Source organism: Gallinula chloropus (genome assembly GCF_964237585.1).
Source record: "Gallinula chloropus genome assembly, chromosome: 28".
Lineage (NCBI taxonomy): Eukaryota > Metazoa > Chordata > Aves > Gruiformes > Rallidae > Gallinula > Gallinula chloropus.
The window spans coordinates 2,814,697-2,841,865 of NC_140113.1; the positions used below are offsets into that span (position 1 = coordinate 2,814,697).

At 54.3% G+C, this 27,169-nt stretch overlaps 1 protein-coding gene across 1 annotated transcript in view; it reads left to right on the top strand.

Annotated features, from left to right (window-relative positions):
- The first annotated feature begins 2,926 nt into the window (after positions 1 to 2,926).
- CSNK1G2 (casein kinase 1 gamma 2) overlaps positions 2,927 to 27,169 on the top strand; it is a 42,625-nt gene continuing 18,382 nt past the window's right edge. Inside the window, exon 1 of the mRNA XM_084276348.1 lies at positions 2,927 to 3,060. The gene's annotated coding sequence lies outside the window, so the exon portion shown is untranslated. The remainder of the gene's footprint in view (positions 3,061 to 27,169) is intronic.

Sequence of the window (27,169 nt, forward strand, 5' to 3'; positions counted from 1 at the left end):
GGGGGAATGGGCAGCCCCTTTGCAGTGTCTGTGGGGACAGGACAAGGGGCAGTGGCTGCAAGTTAGAGCAGAGAAAGAACTTTTCCCCAGTGAGGGTGAGGGAGCCCTGGGACAGGCTGCCCAGGGGGTGTGGAGTCTCCTTCTCTGGAGAGATTCCAGCCCCATCTGGACACCAACCTGTGTGACCTGTCCCAGGGAGCTGCTTTGGCAGGGGGTTGGACCCCATAAGCTCTGGAGGTCCCTTCCAGCCCCTGTGATTCTGTGAGTCAGTGAGCTGTACAGGTCTCTGCAGCCAACGCCTGGCTCGCTGCGTGTTCACCACTGGAGACTGGACTTGAAATAAAACTCGTTGTTTCCCCTCTCCCCCTGCAGAGGATGGGTTAAATTCTCCAGCCAAACAACTTCTGTGTTGTCAAAGTGTTTGAAATCACCTTGTTCTTTGCTGGGTGCAGAAGAGGAGGGAGGGCTCTGCAATTTTCTTCTCTCCAGCAGCAGGACACAGCTCACAGCTCCTCACTGTCCTGACCTGGGAGCATGTCAGCAGCGTGGAGATGGGGTGGAGACATCTGGCCTTTGTGTGCAGAGCAGCTTGTTTTGTTTTCCTAATTCTCTGAAATGGCAGTGTTTTCTTCTAGAAGCCAACACCTGTGGGGGGAACAAGTACTGCAGACAAAGGGTGGGGGGAGTGTGTCCTTGGAACTGGGACAGAGTCAATTTGAGCAGCTGGAAATGCTGAAATGGGTCTTTGGTGTGATGCTGGTGGCTGAAGACCTGACTGTCCTCCAAACCCAGAGAAATTTCACCTAAAACTATCTTTGGGGTGAATCTGTCCTGTGCCACAAAGAAACTGCAGGCAGTGGGATCGTATGGGGATGCCTCCTCCCTTCAGTGTTACCCCTTGAGGTGGTTTGGCCCTGGCTAGAGGCCAAATGCCCACCAAAGCCCCTCTATCACTCCCCTTTTTCAGCCAAAAAGGGGAGAAAATAGATATTGGGAGGCTGAGGCTTCAATATAAGGCCAGAGGGATCACTCTGCAGTCAGTGTCAGGGGCAGGGCAGACTCAGCACAGAATAAAGGAAAGAAACTCTCTGATTGCTGGCCCTGCTCTGCACCCCCAGTGACACCAGAGTTGGGTGATGAGAAGTGTGACCAGATCTTAAAGCACCTCCCCTCACCCCTCCCTTCTTCCCAGACTTCATTTCAGTCAGGATTTCGCTCCCTTCTTCCCCCCATTGTGGCACAGGGAGGGGCAGGGACTGGGGGAATGGGGGTTTGGGTCAGTTCCTTCCAAGTTGTCTTCCTTCTTAGCTGGGGGTGTGTGTCATTCCTCACCCCTTTCTCCTGGTGCACTGTGGGGTCCCACCCACAGGACAGAGTTGTATCCATGAACTTCTCCAGCATGAGCCCTCTCTACCAGAGTCACCTCCTCACCACAGCCTCAGCACGGCTCCTTCCATGGGGTGCTGACCTTTGGGCCCAGACTCCCCCAGCCTGGTCCTGCCCAGAGTCACAAGTCCCCCAGCAAACCTGCTGTGGGGTGGATCAATCTCTTCACAGGCTGTAACTGTCTCTGCTCCCCATCCTTACCCATGGGCTGTGAGGGGACACCCTCTCCACCATGGTCTTCTCCAGGGGCATCTCTGGAGCACCTCATTCTCCCCCCCTCCTCCTCCAGGCCTGGCCTTGGTGGCTGCACAGCTCCTCACATCCTCTCACTCCCTTCTCTGGGGGCAAAATGCAGCTGCCTGCGTTTCTTCTTCTCCTCCCTGTGATTCCCAGAGGCGCTGTGACCATCACTGATGGGCTGGGCCTTGGTCAGCAGCGACTCTGGCCTTGAATCAGCCCATGTTTGCAGTCTGGGGCCTGCAGAGAGCTTCTGGCTGCTGCTTGCAGGACCCACCTCTGCAGCTCCCCTTCTCTACCAGCACCCAGCTATGCAAAATAACCCCTAAAGGCTCAAAGCAGGATGGCTCCTGTGCCACGGAGAGAAACTCCCAGTGGTGCCTCCTTGCCAAGCAGGGGAGGGGAATTTTTTTATGGCCAAAAGATTGATTAAAATAACTCCAAAACTGAAGACAAGCAGAAGGGTTTTGGACACAGTGCTGGGGCTGCATGGCCACCCAACTCCTGCCCAGCAGGTCCCATCACTCTGGAGCTCCATCTTGCTGACAGCCCCTAGGAGGCAGTGGGACGGTGGCTCTGCTTAGGGCTGCTGTGCCCAAAAACCCTTCAAGGTCCGTCGGTAAAACCCTGTCCCGAGGCCTCTCTCTGTTCCCCTGGGATGGGGCAAGGTGGGGTGGAGGCGGCAGCAGGGCTCTGCCCACCGGTATTGGGACCACTCCGCGGGCCCCCCAGACCCTGCTCCCCTCTTCAGGGCCAGCCCTGCCAGGCGCCAGTGCCGGTTGGGCCCTATAACGGAGGCCGCACCCCGCAGCAGGGCCGGGCCGTGCCCCGCAGCGGGGCCTGCTCCCCGCCCGGAGCCTAACCGGCACCCCGGTAGCTACAGCGGGGCTGTAACCCGTACGGCGCCACGTCCCGCCGTGGCCCTGTACCCTACGGGGCACCTACAGCGCGGCCTGACCCCCGTGAGGCAGCCGCGTCCCACACCGGGACCGGGACCGGGACCGGGACCGGGGCCGGGCCCGCCCGGCAGCACAGAGTTAACAGGCGGCCCTCCCGGCGGCCGCCAAGCGCGGCGCTGCCGTAAAGCGCCTCAGCGCGGCCGCAAAGCCTGCCGCCCTCCTATTCTCGAACGCGCTTTACGCCAACGCCGTTGCGCCACCACCCTCCCGCCGGCTGCGCTTGCGCCGCGCTCCGCCGGGCCTCTCCGCCTCGGAGTTGGTATTCAGGAAGGACGCTTGCGCCGGCGGCGTGGCGGAGGGTGCATGGGCGCGAGCGAAGCTTACGCCGGCGGCGTAGCGTTGTCGCTGGCTGGCCGCTGCCCGCGGAGTGGTGAGGGGAGGCGAGAGGCGGCGTGAGGAGAGCCGGGCCGGGGGCGCCGCCATGGGGAGGCGGCCGCGGGGCAGCGGCAGCGCGGCCCGCCGCTGAGGGCCCGCGGAGGTAACCGCCGGGGCCGCGCCGGGGTTGCCCTGTTGCTGCGGTTCCCTCGCCGGCCGGGACCGGGCAGTGCCGGGGAGAGGAGGAGGGGGGGGGGGAGCCGGGCCGGGCGGCGCCTGAGGCGGGGGCGGCCGGGGGCCGGGCCCGGGGCCTGGGGAGGCTGTGGGGGCCGGGCGGGGCCTGGAGGGCAGGAGGGGCTGTGGGGGCCGCGGGGCAAGGTAGGTGTTGGGCTGAGGCCCAGGCGGTGGGTGGGGGGGGGGGGATCTCAGGCTGGCCCCGGGTGGGGCGGGCGCCGCAGGGCCCAGGTTGGGGTCTGACCGGGGTGGGTTGGGGGTGGGCCGAGGGCCCGGAGCCGCCTCGCTTCGTCCCCTTCTGGCGATGCCGGTTTGGTGGCCCTGAGGGCCTGGTCCGCCCGAGATCGCGACCCCCGCGCCCATGTGAGGCCGGCTCGGTGGCGGGGATGGGGTCGGGCCTCGCCGGGTTGTGACCCCCCCCGGGCCCGCACCCGGGTCGGTGGAGCCGGAGCCGTGCAGGATGTCGGTTCCTTTGTACGGCTTTCCTCTCTCCGGAGGGGCTGGGAAGTGTTTATTTGGGGAAAGGCACCGTGCTCGAGCCTGTATTTAAAAGAGATTTGGTTTTTTTTTCTTCTTCTTCTTTAGCAAAGAGGGTGAGGATGAGTGTGAGAAACCGGAAAAGTACCCTCTCCCTTCTGCCCCCACCAGACAGAAGCTGGCTTTAGCTGTTCTTCAGGCAGCCAAGAAGAGGTTTGCAGATGAGAAGCAGCTCTCCTGGGGAGCTGGGCCACCAGAGGCCCACGGCTCCTGTTTGGTGGCTGGCAGAGGGGAATTCAGGAGGCTCTTGGACTTAGTGGGGGTGGGGGTGGGGGCAAATAATCTGAAGCAGTGGGGATGTTTGGGAAGGTGTCTTTTGAGGAATGGCTTGTGGTCTGGGCAGCGTGGGTACCTGCCCTGTTAGGTATGTTTCTGAAGTTTAAAAATGAAGTTTCAACTCTCTTTTAAGTTGCCATAAAACGTGTCAGTTCTCAACAAGCTTAGAGGTACCTGGGGCCTGAGTCAGACCGTGTGTAAGGTGACTGCAGGCATGTGAGCAGCTTCCACCAGTGTGTTTGGAACTTGCCTCATTAACTAATCCAGTTGTTTTCCTTTTGTACAACAAGTGGTTGGAGATCTGGAAATGAGTTCTGAGGTGTGTGGAAGTTCCATCTGCCAGCTGGACTGTCCTGTCAGCCTGCCACATGCAGCGTGCCCCTATCTCCCCACTGCCAGCACAGAGGTTTAAAAACTGGGCCTTATGTAATGCACTGGAGAAAAAGCTTGGTGTTTGCCAGTGCCTCTGAAAAAGAATTGCAGTAAATTAGGGCAGGAGGCCTCCATGGGGATGCTGTGGAGAGGCCTTGTCTGTGGCAGGGTAGGCTTGGCTGCTGTGAGGAACTCGCCAAAGATTTGTGGGTTTTGTTTGAATCTGCTGCGTTCCAGATAGGAATGGGTGATGATTCCTGTCACAGCTTAGCACCTTTGGGCCTCTGGGTGGGTTGTAGTCTTGTGGTGCCAGTGGGGATGGTCTGACACCAGTCTGCTGCCTGGCTGGTGGCATCTTCTCTCTGGGCTGTGGTGGTATACACTGGGGAACCCCCATTTCCCCTGGGGTGGGGTGGGTATTGTCTCACTGGCTTGTAGAGATGGCTGCCCTTCTGTGTCAGTCTGCTTTGGTGTTCACTCTCTTGTTAGCTTACAAATCTGTAAGGCCTTATCAATCAGCCCTGTAGTTTCCTTACAAAAACAGCTGCACGGTTGACACTTGAATCAATCTGGTGGTGGGTGGTTTGCAGAGGGTGACTTTTTTTCCCCTGGGTGTGCTGAATGGAGCTCTGTGTCCCTGCCCCTGCAGCGTGGTCTGTGCTGGGTTTGCTGGTTGCAGCACTCCTCAGGAGGAAGTTGGCACCGGCAGTTCAGCAGGTTTCTGGATTCTCCCTGCTGGGTGTCAGGACGTGGAGAGGCTTTTGCATCTCCTTGTTTTGTATTCCATTTCCAAGCTCCTGTGCAGCCTGAGTGTTGTCAAAACTGTTAATAGGGGAGTGACTCAGCGGATCAATGGGAATGACAGGAGGGTTGTGCTCACAGACCATCAGTAATTTCCCCCCACCCCCTCCAGCCCCACTGGGCTGGAAGAGATGATGCCCTAGAGCAACTGCCAATAAACATGTTTACTGGACTGGGGCCTGAATGTGTTCTGTAGCCTCCTGGCCTCCCCAGTTTTCCCAGCTAAGAGGAGCTCTGAAGAGCTCTGCTGGAACAGCAATCCATTGCTTTGGCTGGTCTCTCCAGGTTGGCCCCCAGCCTCTGGTCTGGAGGCGTTACAGGCTGCTGAAAGGACCAGTCCTTGCAAGAGCCGGTCTGGGCAGGAAGCTGTTTATCTCTGCCTTTCAGGTAGAGGAACTGCTGCACTACAGGCACTCAGTGCCTGTCTGAGATGATGAGGAAGCCTCTGGTGAGTGGCAACCCCTGCTGTGCTTTGGCTGCTTCTGAGGGTTTGCTGGAGAGGTGCTGTGAAAGAGTCGCTTTCCTTTCACTCAGTGGGGCTGGGTAGCATGGGCTTTGGTGTGCAGTGGCCAGGTTTGCAATGTGCTGCTCCTGTAACTTCCAGATGTGTGAAGAATCAAACCCTCTTCCCTCATAACACTGCTGAGAGGGGGAGAGACTTGGGTGCCAGTGCAGGAACTTCCCTCATGTGCTTACAAGGGCTTTTTGCTCAGAGCTTGTGGGAGCAGCTTTGCCCGCAGCCCTGTAATTGGGCTTTGACTTGTCAGACTTGGCTTGTCCTGGGCACAGTGAGAAGCTGTAAAATGGAGCCTCCTTCCTCCAGCCCAGCTGTGGTGTGGCTTGGAGATTGCTTTGGGCCTGCTGTACCCTGTGAGCCAGGAGGGCAAGGAGGGGAGCAGGTCTCTGGCAGCTCTGGGATTCAGCCAGAGAACAAGTTATCTTCCCATTACAAAAGTTGTGTGCTGATAAATAGGTTTGGGTTTTTATAAATCCTACTGTCAGGCCATGTCTCCAGTAGGTTCCAGAGAAGAAACAGGGCTCAGCTGTGAGGGAAATACAGAGGTGACTTCCTGATGGGGGTGGCAGCATGCAGAGTATTCAGGCTCTCCATGTGGTGGCCAGGTTCATGCTTAGCTGCCCTCCATCTCCTGGGGAGTTCTCCTAAACCTGTGCATAGGCTGCAGCCCATTCTGTTGCACAGCCACCCCCTTGCTTCTGCTGATGCATTATTCCTTTATTAGGCTTAAAAAAACCCCAAAACACCTTCCTGCAGAGCTTGCAGTGAGTAGAGATGTTCCAGGCTTCCTCCTGCCACATCTTCGCCACGCTACTGCCCGCTGGGTGACTCTGGCAGCCAGGCTGGAACCCCTGAAACCCCCTCCATCGGGGTGCTCAGGGCTGTGATCCCCACCAGCTCTGCTGTGACAGGGAGGGAGAGGAGGTGCAGCCTGTGCTGGGTGTGAGTTCAGTGTGTGTAAAACCACAAGAAGTCTGCCTGCCTTCCGCTCGCCGCGGTGGGGCGGCTGCAGGAGATGGGCGCAGTCGATAAGTGCTGGGGAGGTGGTGATGTGCTCTGCCCTGGTAGGAAATGGTGCTGCAGGTGAGCTGAAACTTGTGGGTGAGACTTTGCAGGGCACTTCTAACATAGTCCACAGAGCACGATGCTCAGGATTGCTTTTACAGCTCGCTGCAAGGAGATTTTGCTTCTGCAGTAGAGGAATTCAGTTAGGTCTTGAAAGACTGAAATTGGCTTCTTTGGTTCCAAAACCATGATGGACAGAAGTTTCCTGTGTGCCCAGGAATGTTTCCCAGTGCCCATGAAGTCTGTATTCTTCTGGAAGGTTGGTGACAGTCACCTTTTCCAAGCAGTACCCTGCAGACATCTGTCTTCTCCACTGCAGTCAGACCCACGTTGCTTAAAAAGTTGCAGCATGAACGTTCTCACTTGTAGGAAGCAAAGGCCTGATGTCCTGAGGCCAGTTCTCCTGGGCCAGTAAAACCAAGTGCTCTCCTGCTCTCATCTGCCAAAAAGACTTGTGCTAAGATGGTGATGTGAGAGAAGCCTGGAGTCCTTTCCAGGAGGAGCTGTGCCTCAGGGTTGGGTAGGGTTCCTTGTGCTGCAGGATGAGACCTTGGCTTCCTCTCCAGCATCAGATGCAGGGCAGCAGAACGCAGCCCTGCTGCTGCCTGGTGCAGATGGTGCTTTGAAAAGGAGCTGGGAAGTGCTGTGGGTTTTTTGGTGTCAGCATGAGAGCAGTACTTGGGGTGAGCAGAGACACCGTTGCAGCCTGAAGTGCAGTGTTCACTGGGCTCCCAGTGTGTTTGAGACACTGAGAGTCTGGATGAAAGAAGTGTTAAGTTTTAATCACTCATTTTTACATGTCCACCGACCAAAGAGTGCCCTGTAGTTCTTTGTTACTTAATGTTATGTAATGTTTGTTAATGAGGGAGGCCAGGCTTTCACTTTCCAAATGGTGAATTCGTTGGCAGGTGATGCACAGGCTTTCTCAGCCTGAGAGGGCTGTTCTTAAGTGAACAAACAGGTGTTAAGGTTGGTCTGGAATTTGGATTTTGGGAAGCTTTCCTTTGGAAGAGCTTTGCAGCCCCCTTGGTCTGCAGCTGAGCAGCCCTGGGCAGGAGGAGCAGTGCTGGAAGGGGTTCATAGGTGCCCTGGGAGCATGGCCACGTCTCTGGGGGTTCATTCCTCTCCCCAGTCTTGAGGCTGGAAAGGGCTAAGAGTGGCTGTGGGTTGGCTGCTGGGCTCCAGTTAAAAACCAGAGTGGAGGTGCAATGGTTTTGTACTACTCAGAAGTGCAGTTCTTGCAGGCTTTTGTCATTGCCCAGTGTTTTCAGGTAGAAAATCTCACTGCTCTTCTGCTGTTGAGATAGTGCAGAGGTATAAACAACAGAGCAAAGAACCCTTTTTCTTTCCCTTTTCCTAGCATGGCCTCTTGGCAGTGGTGAAGGTCATACCCTCTGCTTGGTTTCCCCAGTTTGATGCTGTGAGAGGATGCTGCTTTCTAGCACCTTCTGCACCGTAGTGAGGGTGAGGGATGGGCTAAAGCTCTCCTGGAATCCTCCCTCCCCCAAATATGCTGTTTCCTGAAGGTGATGCAGGTTTGCATGGAAGCCTGGTTTTTGTGTTCCCAACTACAGAGAATATTAAGGATGTGAGTTAGAACAGGGGCTGGAAGCAGAGGTACAGTCTGTGTGCTGGAGGGGACTGGAGGAGCTGGAGCTCAGGGAGCAGCACTCTGGTGGGTGTGGGATCAGCATGCCACAGGAGAGGCACCAGAGGTGTTGGTGCTGACAGGTACAGACTAGTCTCTGCCTCCAGCCTTGGGAATTCCTACACCAACTTGCTTGCTGGAGCTTGTTGCTCAGTGGGCTTCAGTGGCTGGGGGAGGAATAGGAAGTGCTTGGAGGGATGGAGCTTTAACATGTGCTCCAGGGAAACTTGGAGCTGGTTTTACACCCGTGCTGTTCACTTGGGGGTGCCTGCCCCACCACAGCATCCTGAGAGGAGACTCAGAGCCCCATTCTCCAGGCTGAACTGCTGTGGTAGGTGCCTTGGTGCAGAGGAGGGAGAGGAATTCCAGCACAGCACACCATCATGGCTCTCCATCTCCTGCAATAGTATGGAGTGTTGCCAGGGAACGATTCTCTGCTGCTCAGGCCCCTCTTCTTCCTCCCAGGCTCGGTGCTGGGAGCAGAGGAAGGCACTCCTTGGGCTTACCAGGCCTCAGGCTGAGTGTAGCTGGGTGTAGAACAAACCTGGGAGTGGGAGTGACTGTGCAGTGCCTGGGCTGTGCTGCAGTCACCTTTCCCTAGCTAAAGCTCTCCCAGTGAAGCTGTTGGAGCATTTTGCCATGGAGGAAACGATGGGGAGAGCCTGTGTGTTGGAGGAAACTCTGCTTTCAGTTGTTTTTTTGGCAGGGGCTCCCTTGCCTGGGCTGTGAAGTGCAGACACAGGTCTGCCTTCAGCAGGAGGTGTGTGAACAGCACGCTGATGTAGCAGCCCTGTCTGCTGATGGGGCTGCTTTGGGGTGAGGTGAGGTCAGCCCTGCAAGGGCTCCAGCCACTCAGGGCTGGCTGCAGAGTCATGACAGGAGCCCTTCTCCCCTCTTCTCTGTGGAAAATGCCCACAAGCATCCCAGTGCCCAGCTGCAGCCATGCTTCAGGTGTGCTGCCCTCGCTGCATTTTTAAATCTCCTTTCTTTTTTCCCATTTTGCCCTTCCCTCTCCCTTTTATTGTGCTGGGATCTCTCAGTCTTCTTGGGCTTCCACCTTGCTGAGATGTTTTCTTGCAAGAGCTGTCATGTTTGTTGGGGATCTGGGCTGTCTGCATAGCAGGAACAGCCTGGAGCATCTTCTGCACAGGAGAGCTCAGTCTGCCAGGCCATGGCTGGGTGGAAAGGTGGGTGCCTGTGAGAACAGAGGTGGGGGAACCAGAGCAGGAGACCAATGTGTGCTGCAGTCTGGATGGTACCCATGCTCTCAGGAGGTCTTCTCTAACATCTCTCTGAGTGTATATAAGCACAGACCTGGGAAAGAGACTCAAAATAACCCTGTGCACAGCGCAGAGGATGCACTGCAGTGAGCTTGGCTGGGTGACAGCAGACACCTGAGGTGTGATAATGCATGAGCAGGGGACAGTTCCCACTGCTGGCTGTGGCCCTGGCAGGGGACATGCAAAGCCTGAACCTTCTCCTGGGAGAAGGGTAGAACGCCTGGTGCTTTGCTCCTATTCCTGTTCCAAGCCAGAAATCAAAGTCCAGGGCAGCTCTGCTCCAGCCAGGATCATTTAAAGGCACTTGCTGTTGTTTTAGGGCCAATATTTAACTTGTGCCTGTGACGAGGAATGTCTGTTGCACTCTAAATATTTGCCATTAAGGAAGAAGTTTGAGGGAAGAATGTCCACTGCTGGGAGGGAAGCAGGGGGTGATTGCAGGAAGTCCCTGCACTGACAGGTCGGTGGAACAGGCTGTGTTCTCCTCCTGGCCTGGTCTGGCCCCTGCTCTGGCTGAGCTGCAGCGCAGGGAGGAAATGTTTGTGTGCTTGGGTGGCTGGAGCAGGCAGCGGCAATGGGTGTGTCTGCTCTGCTCACACAGCCCCAGCGCTGCCTTCCTGCTGCCAAGGAGGATTTAAAGGCACAGGTCTGGAGGTGCTTTCCAGCTGGGGCTGGTGTGGGCAGCTGGGCTGCAGCCTGCCTAAACTTCCCAATCAAAGCAGCTTACATCCCAAAAGAGATGCTCTGCTGCCTCTGCTTTCTCTGTGGGCTTTGGTGGTGCATTAGCTGTGAAATCCTCTGCAGTGGATCCTGCTAATGGCAGGGTTTCCCGTTCTCTGGACCTGCTCCATGAGGTGCTTGTGGCTTCTGTCCTCTCTCACCTTTCTGGGTGATCCTTCTCACACAAAGGCTGTTGCACAGCCACCCCTAAGGCTGTTGGTCAGCACTGAGCTTGGCCCGTGCTTCTGGGCAGAGAGGTCCTATGTGGAGCTCTGTGGCGTGATGCTGGTGGGGTGCATCCAACTTCAGGCTGTCAGGAGATAGCCTGAGGTACCTCCTCAGGCTGCATGGGCTGGTCATGGCCTGTAAGGACGTAGCAATGGAGAGGAGCCTGCTCCTCTGTTCCCAGATCATCTGTGGCCTGGGGCAGGGATGGGGGGCAGGCAACCCCTCTTTGCAGACAGGGCAGGAGGCTAGGAACTCTGGCACTAGGTATGAAATCTGGGCTTTCTTAGCTGCATGATAGCCCTCTGCCCCAACTTCTTATGCTCTGAGCTCTTGATTGGGTGCTTTTGGCCACCCTCAACTATTTTAGTTGAGTTTTGCTTAGATACAGAAAGAACATGTTTTGTCTTGAAGCAAAATCAAAGGCACACGACTGTTCCTGAGCCAGCCCAAGGCAAAGGCCTTGCCCAAGCTCCTGTGTGCAGAGTTCAGCCCAACTCTGAAAGGTTGACAGCTTCCTCCTTGCAGTGTAGCAAGGGGCTTGCAAGCAGCCTTCAATCCCAGCCTGAAGCGATGCCAAGGGCAGCCAAGTCCAGCTGGAGTCTGGCTTTTACTGAGAGGTTTGGTGCTGGGGAAGCAAAAGGGCCTGTTGGATCCTTGTCCAGCTCAGGGAGGCATGGTGCTGGAGTTCAGGGGGGTCAGGGGCTCTAGGAAGGTAGGCTGTAGAGGGGCTTATGTTCCAGAGAGGGGCTGGCAGCCCCTCTGGAGCTGGCTGAGGGTGGGCACTCAACAGCATGCTGCAGTTCCTGGGAGTCTCAGCTCGTTTCCATAATGAGTGTTGATGGGTTTAGGCCCACACATTTGCTGCAGAGTGAATGAGGGAGCTGGAGAGCTGTGTCCTGTCTGCAGGGACTGGAAGAGGTGATGGAAACTAGAAACAAGGGTAATTAACTAAAAAGCAAACCCAAAAGCTTGGGGTTTGGATGGGACTGTGTACTAGAGGAGGGTGAACGTGTGTTGGCTGGGCTTCCTGGGACAAATCAGAGAAGCAAGAGCCCAGAAATGAGGGAGAAGGGACAGTCTGTTCATGTAAATAATGTTCCAGGTATTAATAGCAGCAAGATGCGGTCAGTCTTTTGGGGGGGTGGGGGGTGTGTGTGTATCCTCTGTGTCCCTTTGTGCTGGTGACCCCTCTGACTTTAGCAGTTAAGACCAGAGAAGCAGTTTTTGGGCAGGTAAGGTTAAAGGGAGGAACCAGTGAGATCACAGTGGATCTCCCTGTCTGAGTGACAGCAGTGTTTTGGATGAACCCTTCAGAGTCTGCTTTCTCAGTCCACAGCACCTCCATGGTGACCTTTTTTTTTGCTGTAGCCACTCTTGTGATCCTGGGCAAAATACACACAAATGGGAAGTGAGGGAAGGTGAGAAACAACTTTTGGAACGTGCCTTTCTGGTGTGGAGGCTGGTGGCAAACCAGCCTGAGTGCTTAATCCATAAAGCTGGGCTCCATCAGCAGAGGGGTGGCAGCAGGGACAGGGAGGGGATTGTCCCTCTCTGCTCTGCCCTCCTGAGGCCCCAGCTGGAGTCCTGTGTCCAGAGCTGGGGGCCCAGGACAAGAAAGATGTGGGACTGTTGGAGAGGGGTCAGAGGAGCCATGAGGATGATCAGAGGGCTGGAGCAGCTCCCCTACTGAGAGGCTGAGGGAGCTGGGCTGGTTCAGCCTGGAGAAGAGAAGGCTGTGGGGGGACCTCATTGCAGCCTCCCAGTCCCTGGAGGGAGCAGAGGAACAGGAGGGGAATCAGCTTGTTCAAAGGGGAGATAATGGCAGGACAAGGGGGATGGATTAAAGCTGAAGGAGGGGAGGTTTAAATTAGATCTTAGGGGGAAGTTCTTTGCAGAGAGAGTGGTGAGGGGCTGGAACAGGCTGCCCAGAGAGGGGGTGGGTGCCCCATCCCTGGGCGTGTTCAAGGCCAGGTTGGCTGGGGCCCTGGGCAACCTTGTGTAGCTCCAGGCCTGGAGGTTGGTGGCCCTGCCTGTGGCAGGGGGGTTGGAGCTCTGTGACCCCTGGGGTCCCTTCCAGCCCAGACCAGTCTGTGATTCAGTGCAGACTGGGGTATTTGTCTAGGTCTTAGGAATTTGTCCCATTTAGTTGAGAATCACCCTTCTCTGCTCTCCTTTTCTCCTCTGAAATCACAGGTTTGTTAGAGTAGCATGCTGCTTCTCTTCCCCATCTGTAAATGAAGCAGGTTGCTTCTGTGCCTTCAACAGGGATTGGAAGGAAAAATGTGCAATGGATTGAGCTGCTGGGTCTTGTAATAGAGGGGGTGGGAAGAGAAATGTCTCATAGGTCGCTTGTTGCTTCTCTGAAGATGCTGATGGATGTTGTCATGCCACAGAGCATCCCTGCACCCCAGTTAGTCTGCAGTAAAGATGAACTGCATGGTGCTGCTCTTTCCTCTCCATGGTTTGGACTGTGGGTCCTGCTTGTGGTCCAGGAAGTCTGTCCCTGTTGGGTGAGAGTCCCTCCTGGGCTGGAGAGCTGGGAGCAGTGTATGTAAGCCAGGGTGGCAGGGTGCTGTGTGTAAACCAGAGTGACTTTGCAGTAGGGAAGTGAGCTGGCATCCCAGCATGAGGAATTTGACAGCTCCTCAGGGAGAGGTTTCCCTGTGAAGCCCCTGGAAGCTTTTCCTTCCCTTCTCTTCTCTCCCCTTCCCTCCCTCCCCCCCCCTCCTCCCCCCCCCCCCAGATTCTTAAGGTTTGGCAGTAATTTGAGAGGAAATGTGTGGGGCTTCAAGCAGCTTGGGGATGAAACCAAAGGGGGAAATGGTGCTTGCTTGAATGTGGGACAGCTGGGCTCTGCAGAGCTGCAGCTCTGCAACCCAGAAATGGAAACAGCCCTTGTCACTGGTGGGAATGACACCTCCCTCCACCCACCCTGTTTAGGGGGGCTCTCCAGGGCAAAGGGCCTGCTCTGAAGTGAAGTGACTGGGCTGGGACAGAGCAGAGCTGGGGGAGTTGGGGAAGTCACAGTTAGCTGTAGTTTGGTGACTTAAAAGATAAGGACCCAGGCACCCCTATTCCCCCTGCCTTCTCTTGCAAAAGGCTACCCCAGATCTGCAGCTGCTTCCTAACCTGGTTCTGTCAAGAGGATATGGGTTAATGAGGGAAAAAAACACCCTCCTACTATTAAAAGTGCTTATGCCAACCCAGATCCTGCTGACAGAAAAGGGTTTGGTAGCAGTACACATGACAGGAGGCCAAGCAGATCTCTGCAGAGTGACAGTCCCCAGATGGGGTGAGGAGCGGGGGAACCCTGCTGGCACTCGCATCGTGCTGTTGTGGTGCACAAGCCTTTGGCAGCCAGGCTGGATGTACACTTGGAACCTGCTGAGTTGAAGTCCTGGTGGGTCTGTTTCCCTGCTTTGACATGGGGCTGGTTAGTAACCCCTTCTGAAGCAGCCCCAAAGGGCTCAACTCACCCCTGTTGGCTGTGGGATGAGTAAATGTGCCACATCTTGGAAGGGGGGGAATGAACCAGGCTGTGGGTTTTGTTCCTCCAGTGCTTTATTCTCTGCCATTTCTTCCCCTGCCCTGGTCCCCTGGTGGGGTTGGGAAGAAGGCCTGTTGTTTGAGGTGCTGGGCAAATCTGTAACCCAGCAATTGCCTATGGGAAGTGTTGATGAAGGTGACTGGGAAAAGCTTCTCTCATAGCTGCCTGGATTGGCTTTGCAGCACAGAGCTCCTGGCCCCATCCCTCATGGGGCAGTAGGACTGCCCTGAGTTGCCAGGTCCATGGCCAGCATCACCTCCTTCCAGCTTAGGCTGTGCTGTTGAGCTTTCAGCTCCCCTGCAAGTGCTCCCAGTGCCTCCCTGGCTCTGTGCTGAGCTTCCAGGGTGGTACAGCACAGCTCACCCTCCCTCCCCAGGGCAGGAGTCCCTCCTTTCCCCCTCTGCTGCCTGGTGACACCCCTGGTGTGGCAGAGCTGGGGAAGAAGCCAGAGATAAATGCTTGTTGGTGTCCCTCTGTGTCCCCTGACAGAAGGCTGATGGCTCTTAAGAAATGGTGCCTGTTCATGGTGGCCCTGGTGAGGAGGAGGAAGAGGGAAGTGCTGGCTGAGCTCTGCCTGTGGGTGCCCACTCCAGCTACCTCTTGGAAATGCAAACCAAGAGACAGATCTGAAACCAGTCTGGCAATGGCTGCAGCCAGGCCTCTGAGCCCTCCTGGCACCAAGCAGGCAGGGCTACACGAGCCTGGGTCGCTGCCCTGGCCTGGAGAAGGTGCCTGTGGTCAGGGCTACCTTGGCACAGATGAGCTTAGAGGCCTTTTATTTTCCTCCTGCTGCTGCTGCTTGCTGTGGGATGCTGGGCAGTTACAGGCCTCTGTTCCCACTTCTGGAATGACACTTCTTGGTGAAGTACTTGGAACCAGCTGCTGCAAGAGAGAGAGCTGGGGGGGGATTTATCATTTGCATCTTGATGGGGCCCTGGGCAACCTTGTGTAGCTCCAGGCCTGGAGGTTGGTGGCCCTGCCTGTGGCAGGGGGTTGGAGCTCTGTGACCCTTGGGGTCCCTTCCAACCCAGACCAGGCTGGGATTCTATGATCTGTCTGGAAAGCCCCTGGAGCTGGTGACTAGGGACACCAGGAAGATAAAAGATGGTAGTGTTGCTGTTTGGATTCTTGTCCAGCTTGCTGTGGGGAAAGATGTGGGTGCCCACTCACTGGAGCTGTATGGATGCTGGTGCAGGGGGGTGGACACGTGTCTTTTGAGGGATCCCATCTGCTGTGACAGGTAGGGTCACTTCTGTGTGGTCAGTGGTGGCAAGTACAGGCTTTGAAACAGCAGCAGCCAGGCTTTGTATCCTCTGGAGTTTCCTGATGGGCTGGACTCTGGCCAGATGGTCTGGGCTGCACAGAGGGATGTTGCAAGGGGCTTTTTCTTATGTTTGGCTGCTTGGAAAGCTGCAGTGCAGAGAAGAGGAGAAAGTCTGCTTGGACTTGCTGTGTGACACTGTGTCCAAGGGCAGCAGTCAGTTCCCAGTCTCTTGCTCCTGAGGTTATTTGGGAGCCCACTGGAAGGGTGTGGGGAGGAAAAAGTGCTGAGTGTTGCTTTGGTGTCCCACTCCCTGGAGAGGAGAGTGCCTGGCTCACCCATGCTGGTGTTCAGTCCAGTTCCTCTACGGGGAGGAAACCTCCTCCAGGTGGATGGAAGGTTTGGAGACGCTCATCCAGCTTGGCTTGGGGGAGGAAAGGAAGGGAAGAGAGGCATGCACATCCAGGAACTTCCTTTTTTATAGGAAAGGGGGTGGGAAAAGTCTCTTACCCTTTTGGAAAACAGATGTTGAGCTCCTGGTCCTAGTTACAGCTGATGGAAGCAATGCTGGAAGGAAGCACATGTGGGATTCAAGGCTGGAAGGAAGCACATGTGGGAGTCAAGGCTGTGGGATCTCAGGACATCCTCGAAAGGGTCACCTTCTTCTGCTCCTGAATGTCTCCCACCACTTGACAGTGCTCCCTCTGAGACAGCTTGGCTGGCTGTGTCTTCCAGTGTCCTCTGCTCCCCTTCTGCTGCTGCCTGGACCACAGGACAGAGCTGTGGTTTGTGCTCTGTAAGCAGAGCTGTGAGAGGAGTGTGGTCAGACCCTCTGACCTGTGTGCACCAAAGCACCTTGCCTGGCCTTTCTCTGGAGCTGTGTCTTGCTGTGATGAGCCATGTCCAATGGCATCCTGGCTTGTGTCAGGAATAGTGTGGCCAGTAGGGCTGGGGAGGGGATTGTGCCCCTGGACTGGGCACTGGGGAGGCTGCACCTCGAGTGCTGGGTCCAGTTCTGGGCTCCTCACCATCAGAAGGACATTGAGGCCCTGGAGTGAGTCCAGAGAAGGGCAACCAGGCTGGGGAAGGGGCTGGAGGGCAAATCCTCTGAGGAGCAGCTGAGGGAGCTGGGGGTGTTGAGCCTGGAGAAGAGGAGGCTGAGGGGAGACCTTCTCCCCACCTCCCCTGCCCTGCCAGGAGGGTGCAGAGAGGTGGGCGATGGTCTCTTCAGCCAGGGGCCAGGAGATGGGACAAGGGGCAATGGGCTCAAGCTGCCCCAGGGCAGGGTCAGAGCAGATGGGAGGGAAAAGTTCTTCCCTGGCAGAGTTGTCAGGGCTGGAACAGGCTGCCCAGGGAGGGGCTGAGTCCCCTTCCCTGGGTGTGTTTAAAAAAGGGGAGGTGAGGTGCTCAGGGATCTGGTTTAGCACAGGATGGGAACGGTTGGACTTGATGATCTTAAAGGTCTTTTCCAACCTGGTGCTTCTGTGATGTCCTAATAAAGCTCAGCCACAGAGCTGGAAGGGGAACTTGCCTGCCTTGGAATCCTGAGATCTGAATGCAGTGTTTTCCTCTCCTGCCTTGTTCCTGGTGCATGGCCCAGCACAGGAACCTTCACAACCAGGCTGTGTAGGTCAGCAGTGTCAGATCATCCTTTCCATGTAAAGCCATTGCAGGTCCCTTGGGTTCCACAGCCACACCTGCCTCTTGCCACTGAACCAGCATCATTACCCAAAGGTAAACTTCTGGAAACTTCTGTGATGCTGGAGGAAGGATGGAGAGGGCACCACAATGCCTGTTACAGACCTGCTTGTGCAGCTCCCAGTCTGCATCTGCTGGTGGTTGGATCCCCAGGGTGCTGTGGGCCTGGAGCACGTCTGGGTCTGGCCTTGTCTGGCTCCTCTTTCCATACAGCACACCAAGGCACTGTCAAGCTGTTCAGTTTTGGGTATTTTTCCTCCACAACTGAAGCAAAAATGGTTTTAACAGGAGCTGTGTCCAGTGGTGGAGGTTGAAACAGAGAATAGGGCTGTCTCTGAAGATTGTTTGGGCTCTGGCTCTGCAGTTGTCTTCCAGGGGGTCAGTAGCTCTCCATGGGCTTCTCCATTCCCCAGGGCACAAACATGACTGGGTGACAGAGAAGCTTTTGGATACTGGCTTGCAGAGAGTGCCTGCTCTGCTAGGAGCCACCAGGCATGAGAGCAAACCTTAGGTTTTGCAGAAGGTGAGTTAAGGAATTGACCTTTCCCAGGGTGTCAGTCAGAGCTGGCTGGGTTGTTCTGCTCTGAAGCTCCTTGGGGTTGGTGTTGGCTGTACAGCACTTTATGCCCTGGGTGTTGGGTGAGGTAAATAGTTCTATTGGGTCTTGAGTATGGAGGTGAAGCCTTTGTGGGCTTTCTCTGAAGATGAGCATGCTTATGACAATGAAATCAGTGCAAGAACCGGGCAGGATGAGACTGGCTGGAAAAAGGAAATAAACCAAACCCCAGGTTCTGCTCTTGTGTCACCCTCAGTAAGCGTGTGGAGAGGGGAGCAGGAGCAGGGGAAAGCGCTGGTAAACAGTGCTGCTGGCTGGTTGCTGTGGATTTTTGGAAGGCAGCTGGTTCCTTCTGCAGCTCTGCCTTCTAGCAGCAGCGTGGATTTAATTAGCATCCGGTCTGTAAGTGGAGCTGGCTGTGCTGGGGGTGTGTTGTCTGGCTTAAAGGGAAAACCCGCTGGCAGAGCCACAACACCCGGCGCGCGCGAGGGGCTGGAGACCACTTGTTGAGGTGACTCTGTGAAACGCCCTATTGAATCCAGCTCGTGTGGGGCCCAGTGGGGGCCTGAAAGGCACTGCCAGTGTCTTGGCTGGGGTGCCTGCATGTGCCCTGGGGAAGCTGCTGGAGCATATGAGCTGTGGGAAGGGGTGAAGAGCCCAGGGGTTGGACTCTGACTACTGCCCTTTTAAGGTCTCCCAGCCTGAGACTCAGCTTTGTCTCTGCTGAACTTCCTTTCTTCCAGTACTACCAACTCTACATTACTAAAACTGAAACCACTTCAACATCCTAATTGGCTTTTTCTTTGTGTGCTGAACTCTTCAGATGTGCTAGAGCCTGCAGAATTACAGCCTTGGGTGATTGGCTTTGTGCAGGGTCACAGGGTGAGCCTGTGCCTTTTCTGTTACTGTTCTGAACCAGGTTTACTGCTCTGGTTACCCATCTGCTACCTACAGTGTCCCTCTTACGGTAACAGCAAAGCAAGTTGCAGTTTCTCAGGCACAAATTGCTGTGTTTCTGGGCAGCAACACAAACAGCACCAGTACAAGCAGTGGGACAGAGGGCTGGAGCTGTAGTTGGGTGGGTCGTTTGCTGATCTTGCTGTCTTCCATCAGTGTACCAGAAGCTCTCCTGACCCAGCAGCCACAAGGACAGCTGTTACTGGTCTTGGAGAAGGGATGCTGAAGCAGAGAACAGGTAGAAGGAGCCATTAGTTAACATCCCAGAGGTGTGAGGGCAGGGCTGGATGGGAAGGTGGGCAGCCCCAGTTGTGACCTCAGTGTGTCTGGGCATCTCTTGCTACCTGAGCCCCCTGCAGCCAGAGGTTGGGCATTCCTGACACCAGGTGCTTTGATGTTGCTGCTCTTTCCACCTGCTGTGGAGCTGGCACAGGGACCATGGGAATAGCTCCTGAGATGGACAGTGGCTGGAGAACCAGGAGGTGGCTGCCTGAGGGCTTAACTGGGCACAATCAGACCTCAGGTAAATCAAGGTGTATAGTACAGACCCCCTTTGTCAGGTCTGCAGAGTCAACTGAAAAATTCTCTTCAAATATCTCTAATAAAGCTTCAGTGTGTTTTCTGGTAGACACTGTGAATTCTGTAAGTTTAAACTTGTTCTGGAAGTGTAAATTTGAGGCTGCTGAACCTAAGCAGGTGAACAGGCTCTCTTGGGCCCTGGGTTCTCAGGTGGATTTGTCTGACTTGTGCTGTGTTTGATCTTTTCCAGTCTAGTTTTCAGATCTGGGCTTATTTTAGCATGTGTATATTTACTATTATTATTTTTCCTAGTGCAGTATTTTTAGCTGTTTGATGGGTTCCTGTGCTGCTGCTGCTGAAATTTCCATGGTGGTGTTTCCTGCTCCTTGGTAAAGCAAAGCTAATACTTTCCATCCAGGTATAACTGCTTTGGACAGGGATCCAGTGAAAGGAGGGCAGTTCTACATTTGACAGGGAGCAGATTGTACAGCAGCTCACAGCAGTGGAGAGATGCTCCATGAAGTTTTCTTTGTGGCTGCTTTTCCTGAGAGATTTAGGAGTTGCCTTAGAACTTGACTCTGCAAGCTTGATTGTGCTCAAAACCAGTGAGGATTTGGATTGCTTTGGACAGGCCAAATTCAGAATGCATTGATTTCCACTTCTGCAAGGAAACACACACTCAAACTGTCCCACTCCAGTTGGTTAGAGAGGGGCCCATTGCCCCATTAGATATTTCTGGCTGTAAAATAATTGCTGCTGAAGTGCTGCCAGAAAGCTGACTCTGTAAAGTGTCACACACATCCCTGCCTGCCTACCCACTCACAGGGAGTTCTCCTTGTCTGTGCTGAGCTGTGGTGTGGGTGGTCAGGACTTGGGGGTGAATTTGTGGGGCTGCAGGTCTGGGGTTGCTCTCTAGCACAGGGCTTGTACAGCCCCTCGAAGCCCCTCTTGAAAAGGAGGTGATTGAAAATCACAACAGAACGGGGAGTTCCCACCTTCCTGCCAGTTCCTATCAGCCCTTCAGAGTGGTGTCTTCTGGGCTCCATTGGAAACTGAAAATGCTACTATTCAACAGCTGGCTTTCCCCTTTTTTTACTACTTACTTAATCTCATCATGTCTAGAGAACAGGTTTCAGTTTTGTTCCTACTCTTTGAGGGCTGTTGGGATGCTGAAGTTGGATTAGGGGGATGCTGTGCACAGTCTGGGTCTGTGAACATGTAACACCACAGCTGGAACAGGCTGCCCAGGGAGGGGCTGAGTCACCTTCCCTGGGGGTGTTTAAAAAAGGGGAGATGAGGTGCTCAGGGAGCTGGTTTAGCACAGGATGGGAACGTTTGGACTTGATGAGCTTAAAGGTCTTTTCCAACCTGGGGATTCTGTGGTCTGGGATGGTTGGGCTGTCCAGGACTAATGACACTGTTGCTGGTGCTAGAGTTTGAGCAGCAGCTGAGATTTTGCTTTTAGCTCAGGCTGATGGTTTTTAATATGTCAGCTGGTGTCCTCTAAAGATCTCAATGAAATCAGACAGGAGCCGTGACTGGGTTTGTGCTGGGGAGAACTTGGTGTAGCTGAGAATCAGTGAGACCTCCAAGCTGTGAAGTTCTCTGCTGCTGTGTTATAACTGTCCTTCCCATCCTTATGGAGGGAGTGGCACAACACTAACAATTTTAAAAAATAAACCCAAAATTGAACACCCCTAGTAAGCCATTAAAAAGCTGTATTTGTCTTTGCATGCTGGGAGAAAAGAGCTTGATCTGCTCACAGAATCCCAGCCTGGTCTGGGTTGGAAGGGACCCCAAGGGTCACAGAGCTCCAACCCCCCTGCCACAGGCAGGGACACCAACCTCCAGGCCTGGAGCTACACAAGGTTGCCCAGGGCCCCATCCAACCTGGCCTTGAACACCCCCAGGGATGGGACACCCACCCCCTCTCTGGGCAGCCTGTTCCAGCCCCTCACCACTCTCTCTGGAAAGAACTTCCCCCTAAGATCTAATTTAAACCTCCCCTCCTTCAGCTTTAATCCATCCCCCTTGTCCTGCCATTATCTCCCCTTTGAACAAGCTGATTCCCCTCCTGTTCCTCTGCTCCCTCCAGGGACTGGGAGGCTGCAATGAGGTCCCCCCACAGCCTTCTCTTCTCCAGGCTGAACCAGCCCAGCTCCCTTGACTCTGTTGAGAGTCAAGAGTTGACTGGAGTGTATGGAGTCTAGATACCCCCTGGGAAAGGGAATAGGCAGTAACAAGAGAGCACTTCTAATTTAGGTAAAAGCTTAATAGACCTGATAGCTGGAAGAGGAAGCCAGAAAGAAAAACCAGTTTTCACAGCAGAGCTCAGCTCTGGGGAGGAAAGAAAAAAAACTTATGGTTTTTGGTTATTAGGGGGGGTTTCTGTTTGGTTGGTTGGGTTTTTTTTTTTATAAATCTTGGTTTTGTGGCTTTTATTTTTTGGATGTGACTAAGAGCCATGAGGGATAATAGCAGGGGAAACGCTGGGGTGCTGGGGCAGGCAGGGTGATGGGCTGTGCTTGGACCAGTACAGCTACACATGGTAAATGCTTTAACCCCTTCCTGAGGCTTGCTGGGTCCCTCCTTCACTTTGTTTCCTAGACATAAGGGTGTTTTTGTTTTAACTACATAGCTGCAGGTGCTGCTGTATCTGATTATTTGCTCTGTTAGTAGCTTTTAATAGAGTTACCAAATATACTGACTTGGAAGGGACCCATAAGGATCACTGAGTCCTTTCACAAGTAAATGTATGTTCAGCCTGTTTGCTTAATGCTTGGATAAATATTTAAAAACAGACCTTTATATTTTGAAAATAGGAACTTGAATTAAAATTTTCTGCTTAGAATTAATTTGCACATATATAGAGTATATAGCACTTGGAAAAGGTCTGCATTGTGATTCAAATTCCATTCCTGTTCCTTCTGAAGGGCTCTGATGCAGCAAAATGATTTTTGAATTTGCTTTAGCAAAAATTGAAAAGCTTGAGTGGGGGCAATAGACTGGAATGGAATTTTGGGAAACAGTTTTTAAAACATTTTCCTCACTTGTTGTTGAATACCTTAAAGAAAACCTATTTTATTACCAGCCTTGATTGATGTAGGAGGCCAAGAAGATGCTCAGAGGGCTGGAGCAGCTCCCCTACGGAGAGAGGCTGAGGGAGCTGGGCTGGTTCAGCCTGGAGAAGAGAAGGCTGTGGGGGGACCTCATTGCAGCCTCCCAGTCCCTGGAGGGAGCAGAGGAACAGGAGGGGAATCCGCTTGTTCAAAGGGGAGATAATGGCAGGACAAGGGGGATGGATTAAAGCTGAAGGAGGGGAGGGTTAAATTAGATATTAGGGGGAAGTTCTTTGCAGAGAGAGTGGTGAGGGGCTGGAAGGGGCTGCCCAGAGAGGGGGTGGATGCCCTGTCCCTGGGAGTGTTCAAGGCCAGGTTGGCTGGGGCCCTGGGCAACCTTGTGTAGCTCCAGGCCTGGAGGTTGGTGTCCCTGCCTGTGGCAGTGGGTTGGAGCTCTGTGACCCTTGGGGTCCCTTCCAACCCAGACCAGGCTGGGATTCTGTGATTCTATGAAGTAGAACCTACAGCAAAGCAAAGTTACTGGGTTATCTGCCCTGCAGCATTAAAACTCTGAGCTGCTTGTGCACATGAGTGATGCTGGTGCTAAGAACAGTGTGAGCCCTGTCCAACCCCTCTGTGCCATGGGGAGGGCAAGACCCTGGCTGTGGGACCCCGCAGGGGCTGGGGGGCACTGGAGGTGCCAGGAGCACCCTGTGTCCCCTGCGCTGGGCTGAAGGCGTGCGGGTGGAGTCCTTTCTCCTGACCCACACACCGTGCTCCCTGTGAAGAGCTGGGAGGCCAGGAAGGGAGGGGAGTTTTGGAACAAGGATGCTCGGATAATGTTGGATTAAAAGCTTTGCTGCTGCAGTTCAGGGCTTTGGGGCTGTGCAGGCTTTTGTTTTTTCCCCTGGACACTGGAAGAAATTCTGGTAGAAACATCAGCCTGGGCTTTTTTCTGTTTTAAATTGGTTTTTTTTCTTTCCAGGCAGCAGTCTGAAAGGGGGGGGGGGGGGTGGGGAGAAGGTGTTTTGGACAAACTGCCCTTGCAGATTTCCTAGTTATAAATGTGTAGGCCAAAAGTGAAACCACGCTGCAGTGTGTGTTGAGTGGTGGTGGAAACCAGCCACGACCCTTCCCGTGTCCAACGGAAAACGGCTCTTCAGGCGCTCCTGGTACAGTGACCATGGTGATGGGACTGCGTCTGCTGGGTAATCGATGACTCAGTCTGATAGCACTGCTGAGACATGAACCTGTGTGTGTGTGTGCAAGGAGAGATGCAACGGCTTGTAAGGAAGGAGTTGGGAAGGTGGGGTGTCAGGGCTTCAGGCTGCTCCTGGGGATGAGCGGGCTGGTGGGGTTGACATGAGGATCCTAAAAGTCGATCTGTGACCTCTGGATATTCCCTGTTGCTGGGCTGATGACCTGGTGTGTGGGCAGCAGGAGCACAGGTACAGTGGGTGGATTTCATGGGATGGTGGGTGTTGGGTGGGGGAGTTTCAGCAGTTGCTTACTGGGTGCTTGTCTTCTCCCTGAAGGGTGCATTGGAGGAGGTGGAGGAGGGGGGGGAAGGTTGCTGAGCTCTCAGCACTGTTCAAAAGCTGAGAAAGAGCCAGGCACCTCCCTGGGGACCTTAAATGAACAAGGCAAACGCAGGAGAGTTGTTCTCCCAGTGTAATGGCTGCTATGTGAAGGAAGTCAGTACATGCCTAAATCACCAGGGAGGTGGTGGCAGAACCCAGAGCTCTCAAATCCCAGCCCTGAACTTGGCCCGTGAGGCTCCCTCACCTCTCCAAAGGCTGTGCACGTTACGCCTGGGTTCCCCAGTGGCTCTGCATCAGTACTTAAGTAACAAACTGTTTAACAAGAGCTTCCTGTTGTGCTGACACCAACGTGAACAGGCGAAGGAGGAAATGGAGTAAACAGAGCTGGGCTGGCTCCCGCCTCGCTGGGAGCTGGGAACAGCGTTGGAGACTGTGGGGAGGCCTGGATGCCACTGCTGCTTAACCCGACCCTCCTGGGGCTGCAGTCAGCAGAAACTGCACAGGCATTGTGTGTGTTGCTGGGAAAGTGGCTGCTTTCAGGACTTCCTGATTTTTAAGGGAATCCCTGGGATAGATCAAGGCTCCTTTGCCCCCCTGCCCTGCAGCTCTGACTCCTCCGCAGGGTCTGTCTCCTGAGACACGCAGCCCTTCCTCCACCCTGCCAGGGTAGGCACAGCTTCCCTGTGCTGTGGCAGGGAAGATGTTCACATCCAGAGCTCCCTTTCCTGCTGGGTGCCTCCAGTTCCTTGGTCAGAGCACTCAGCCCTCTTTTCTTCAGGGACTGGGAGAAAATCAGGCCAGAACAAGCCAAGCTGCCATTATCATAAGGAATATTTTGCTCTTGCAGTAGTTTTGCTTGGGTCTCCCATAATTGGAGATGTAGCTGGTGGAGGTGCAAGGTGGAGTGAGCTCAGGGTGCTTGCAGAGCCCTGCTGCCTCTCCAGCCTTTGGAGGATACTTCTTGGGGAGAGAGGGTCAGGATGGCCTTCTCCAAACAGCAAGGTTTCCCTCCCAGGGAAGCAACTTGATGCCACTGAAGACAGCTCACCTCACAGACTTGTGTCCAAGCTTCTTTGGGTGTCCTTTGGGAAGGAGCTGATGGTGGGCTGCTGTGTCTGGCTTGGAGGAGAGGTATGCATCTGGGTGTGGAGGAAGCACAGGAGATCTCTCTGGAGCAGGTTGCATTGCTTCCAGCTTAGGACTTGCCTGCTGCCCAGGCAAGTCCAAGTCTTGGGTTTCTTTTAAAAGAGGAGTCTTTTCAAAACCCAACCCTCCTCCTCCTGATTGTCTTGTTTTCTGAAAAATTCTCCCAGTGTGGATTTTTCTTCTGAGTGTTGAGACTGGAGTCCCAGGGAGCCTGGTCAGCACGCTCTGGAGCACGCTGCCACCTCTCCAAGGTAGAAGCAGGAGCAGATGTATCGTGGTGTCTGGCACACCCATCTCAAACCAGGCTTTCTCCAGTGGCACTGGTGTGCAGAGAGAAAAGGGAAGGAAGGCAGTGTGGGGGGCAGGTTCCTGGTATGGCTGTGGGGCTGGGAGTGAGTGAACCCCCCCAGCTCTACAGCTCTGGCAGTTGTGGAATGAGGAGTTTTGAGCCCGTGACGTTAAACTGGTGCTGAGGGGGTGTGAATGGTCCCATCTCACTGTAAAGGTGGCTTAGTTCCAGTTTGTGTTTTATTCTTAAACATCAGTTCAACAACAGTGGGTCAAGCCAGGTCTTTGTACATGTGTATGTGCTTGCTGTTGCTCTGGTACAGGTTGTCTGGTTGTACTGGTCACGTTGGTTGTCCCATGAGAAATGCTGGCATTGGGCTGGGACAGAGACTCTCTAAACACAAAACTTCCAGAATACATGAAGTAGTTGTGTTATTTTTACCTCTTGGAAAGTCCACTGAATTTCCCTTCTGTGGCAGCTGTATGGACTTCTCCTCAAAGCTTTCAGCTGTTGAAGAAGCAGAATTGAGGAGCTTCCTAAGGGAGGACCTCAGCCAGCTCTGCACAGCACGGGACCAGACCCAGGGGGACAGGTTTGGACTGTGCTGGGATACTCCAGAAGGTTTTTCCTTTCCTCTTGGTTCAGAACAAAGTTGGTGGGAGAAAGTTACCTCATGGCCAGTTGGCATCCTTCAGAGCAGCTGGAGCAGCAGCTGCCATCCCGTTCCTCCAGCCTGCGTTGGCCTCTGCTCCCCACAGCCACGGGCACACATGGGAGCAGTGGCCCTGTGGAGAATACAGGTGTGATCCTAATCCTTCATCTCAGGGGGACCTTTCTGCAGCATTAGGTTGGAATGGGTATGTTTTCCTTTGCTTCCCCACCCCCTTTCAGCCTGTTTTTCTCATCCATTAGCTGCTCACACCCCAGGTAAGTTGTTCCTCTGCTGACCCTGCTTTACCTGGAAGGCCCCTCGTCAGAGCCATGGATGAGTACCAGGAGTTGTCCTGCTTGTCTTGGGTCCCTGCATCGGGATGCCCTGGTCCTCCTGTCCTCCCCAAGGGAGGAGGGAGCTGCCTTGCATCACTCCCACCTCCAGCTTGACCCCACCTATTGCAGGGGTCTCCTGTGGGAAGCCTGGGGAGGCTTTCCATGACCCCTCATTTTGGGAAACCCGTGTGTTGTGGAACAGCCCATCCCCACTTTGTCACAAGCAGGGACTGGAGTGCATTTGTCAATAGAAACCCTCATAGATGTCACCTGGGACCATCTGCAGCTTGCTTGAAAGGTGTTGGATCTTGTTTTGGTTTAAGACTTTTGATTTCATGAGCTGAGACTTCGTCTGCCTCTTCAACTTATAAGATTTATTGGGTTTTCCTTTCAGCTGTGTTAGGTCACCAGTTGCTTTTTGGTCTGGATTTTTGTACCCCCAGCTGATGGGTCACCCTTTGGGGCATCAGGGTATTTGTGATTCGCTTTTAAGTGGTGGTGATCTGTACTTGGAGCTGTGTAGTGTCAAGGGCTTTTCTTTGTGCTCTCAAGAAGCTTTCCTTTCTCTTTCATCTGGATGCTTTTGCTTGCAAAGCACAGAGCACACAGGGAAACTGGTTTCATGTAACCATCTGGAGGGCTTGCAGAAATCAGGGCTCCATACTCTGAAGCCTCAGTGGCTGGTGACAGCACTGCACCCACCCAGGACACCTGGACTCTGTTCTGAAGAGGACCATGGACCTGGTCCCTGACCTTCATTAGTCACTTCCCTGCTCTGGGCTGCTATTTTTTTTTCCTTCTTCCCCTCTTTTGTCTCACCCTGTTTAACTGGAACCTCCTTCAGTCCCCAACACTGTGTGTGTATAAAGGGCCTGGAACAATGTGCCCCAGATGATGTCGTACAATTCCCTTCTCAGCAGCCTCAAGGTTTCACTACACAGATGTTTAAAAATACAACTTTGAGGCAGTTCAGACTTGCAGATGTATCCAGGAACTCCCCAAGCCTGGGGAAGCCTGCTCAGGACTGACTATTT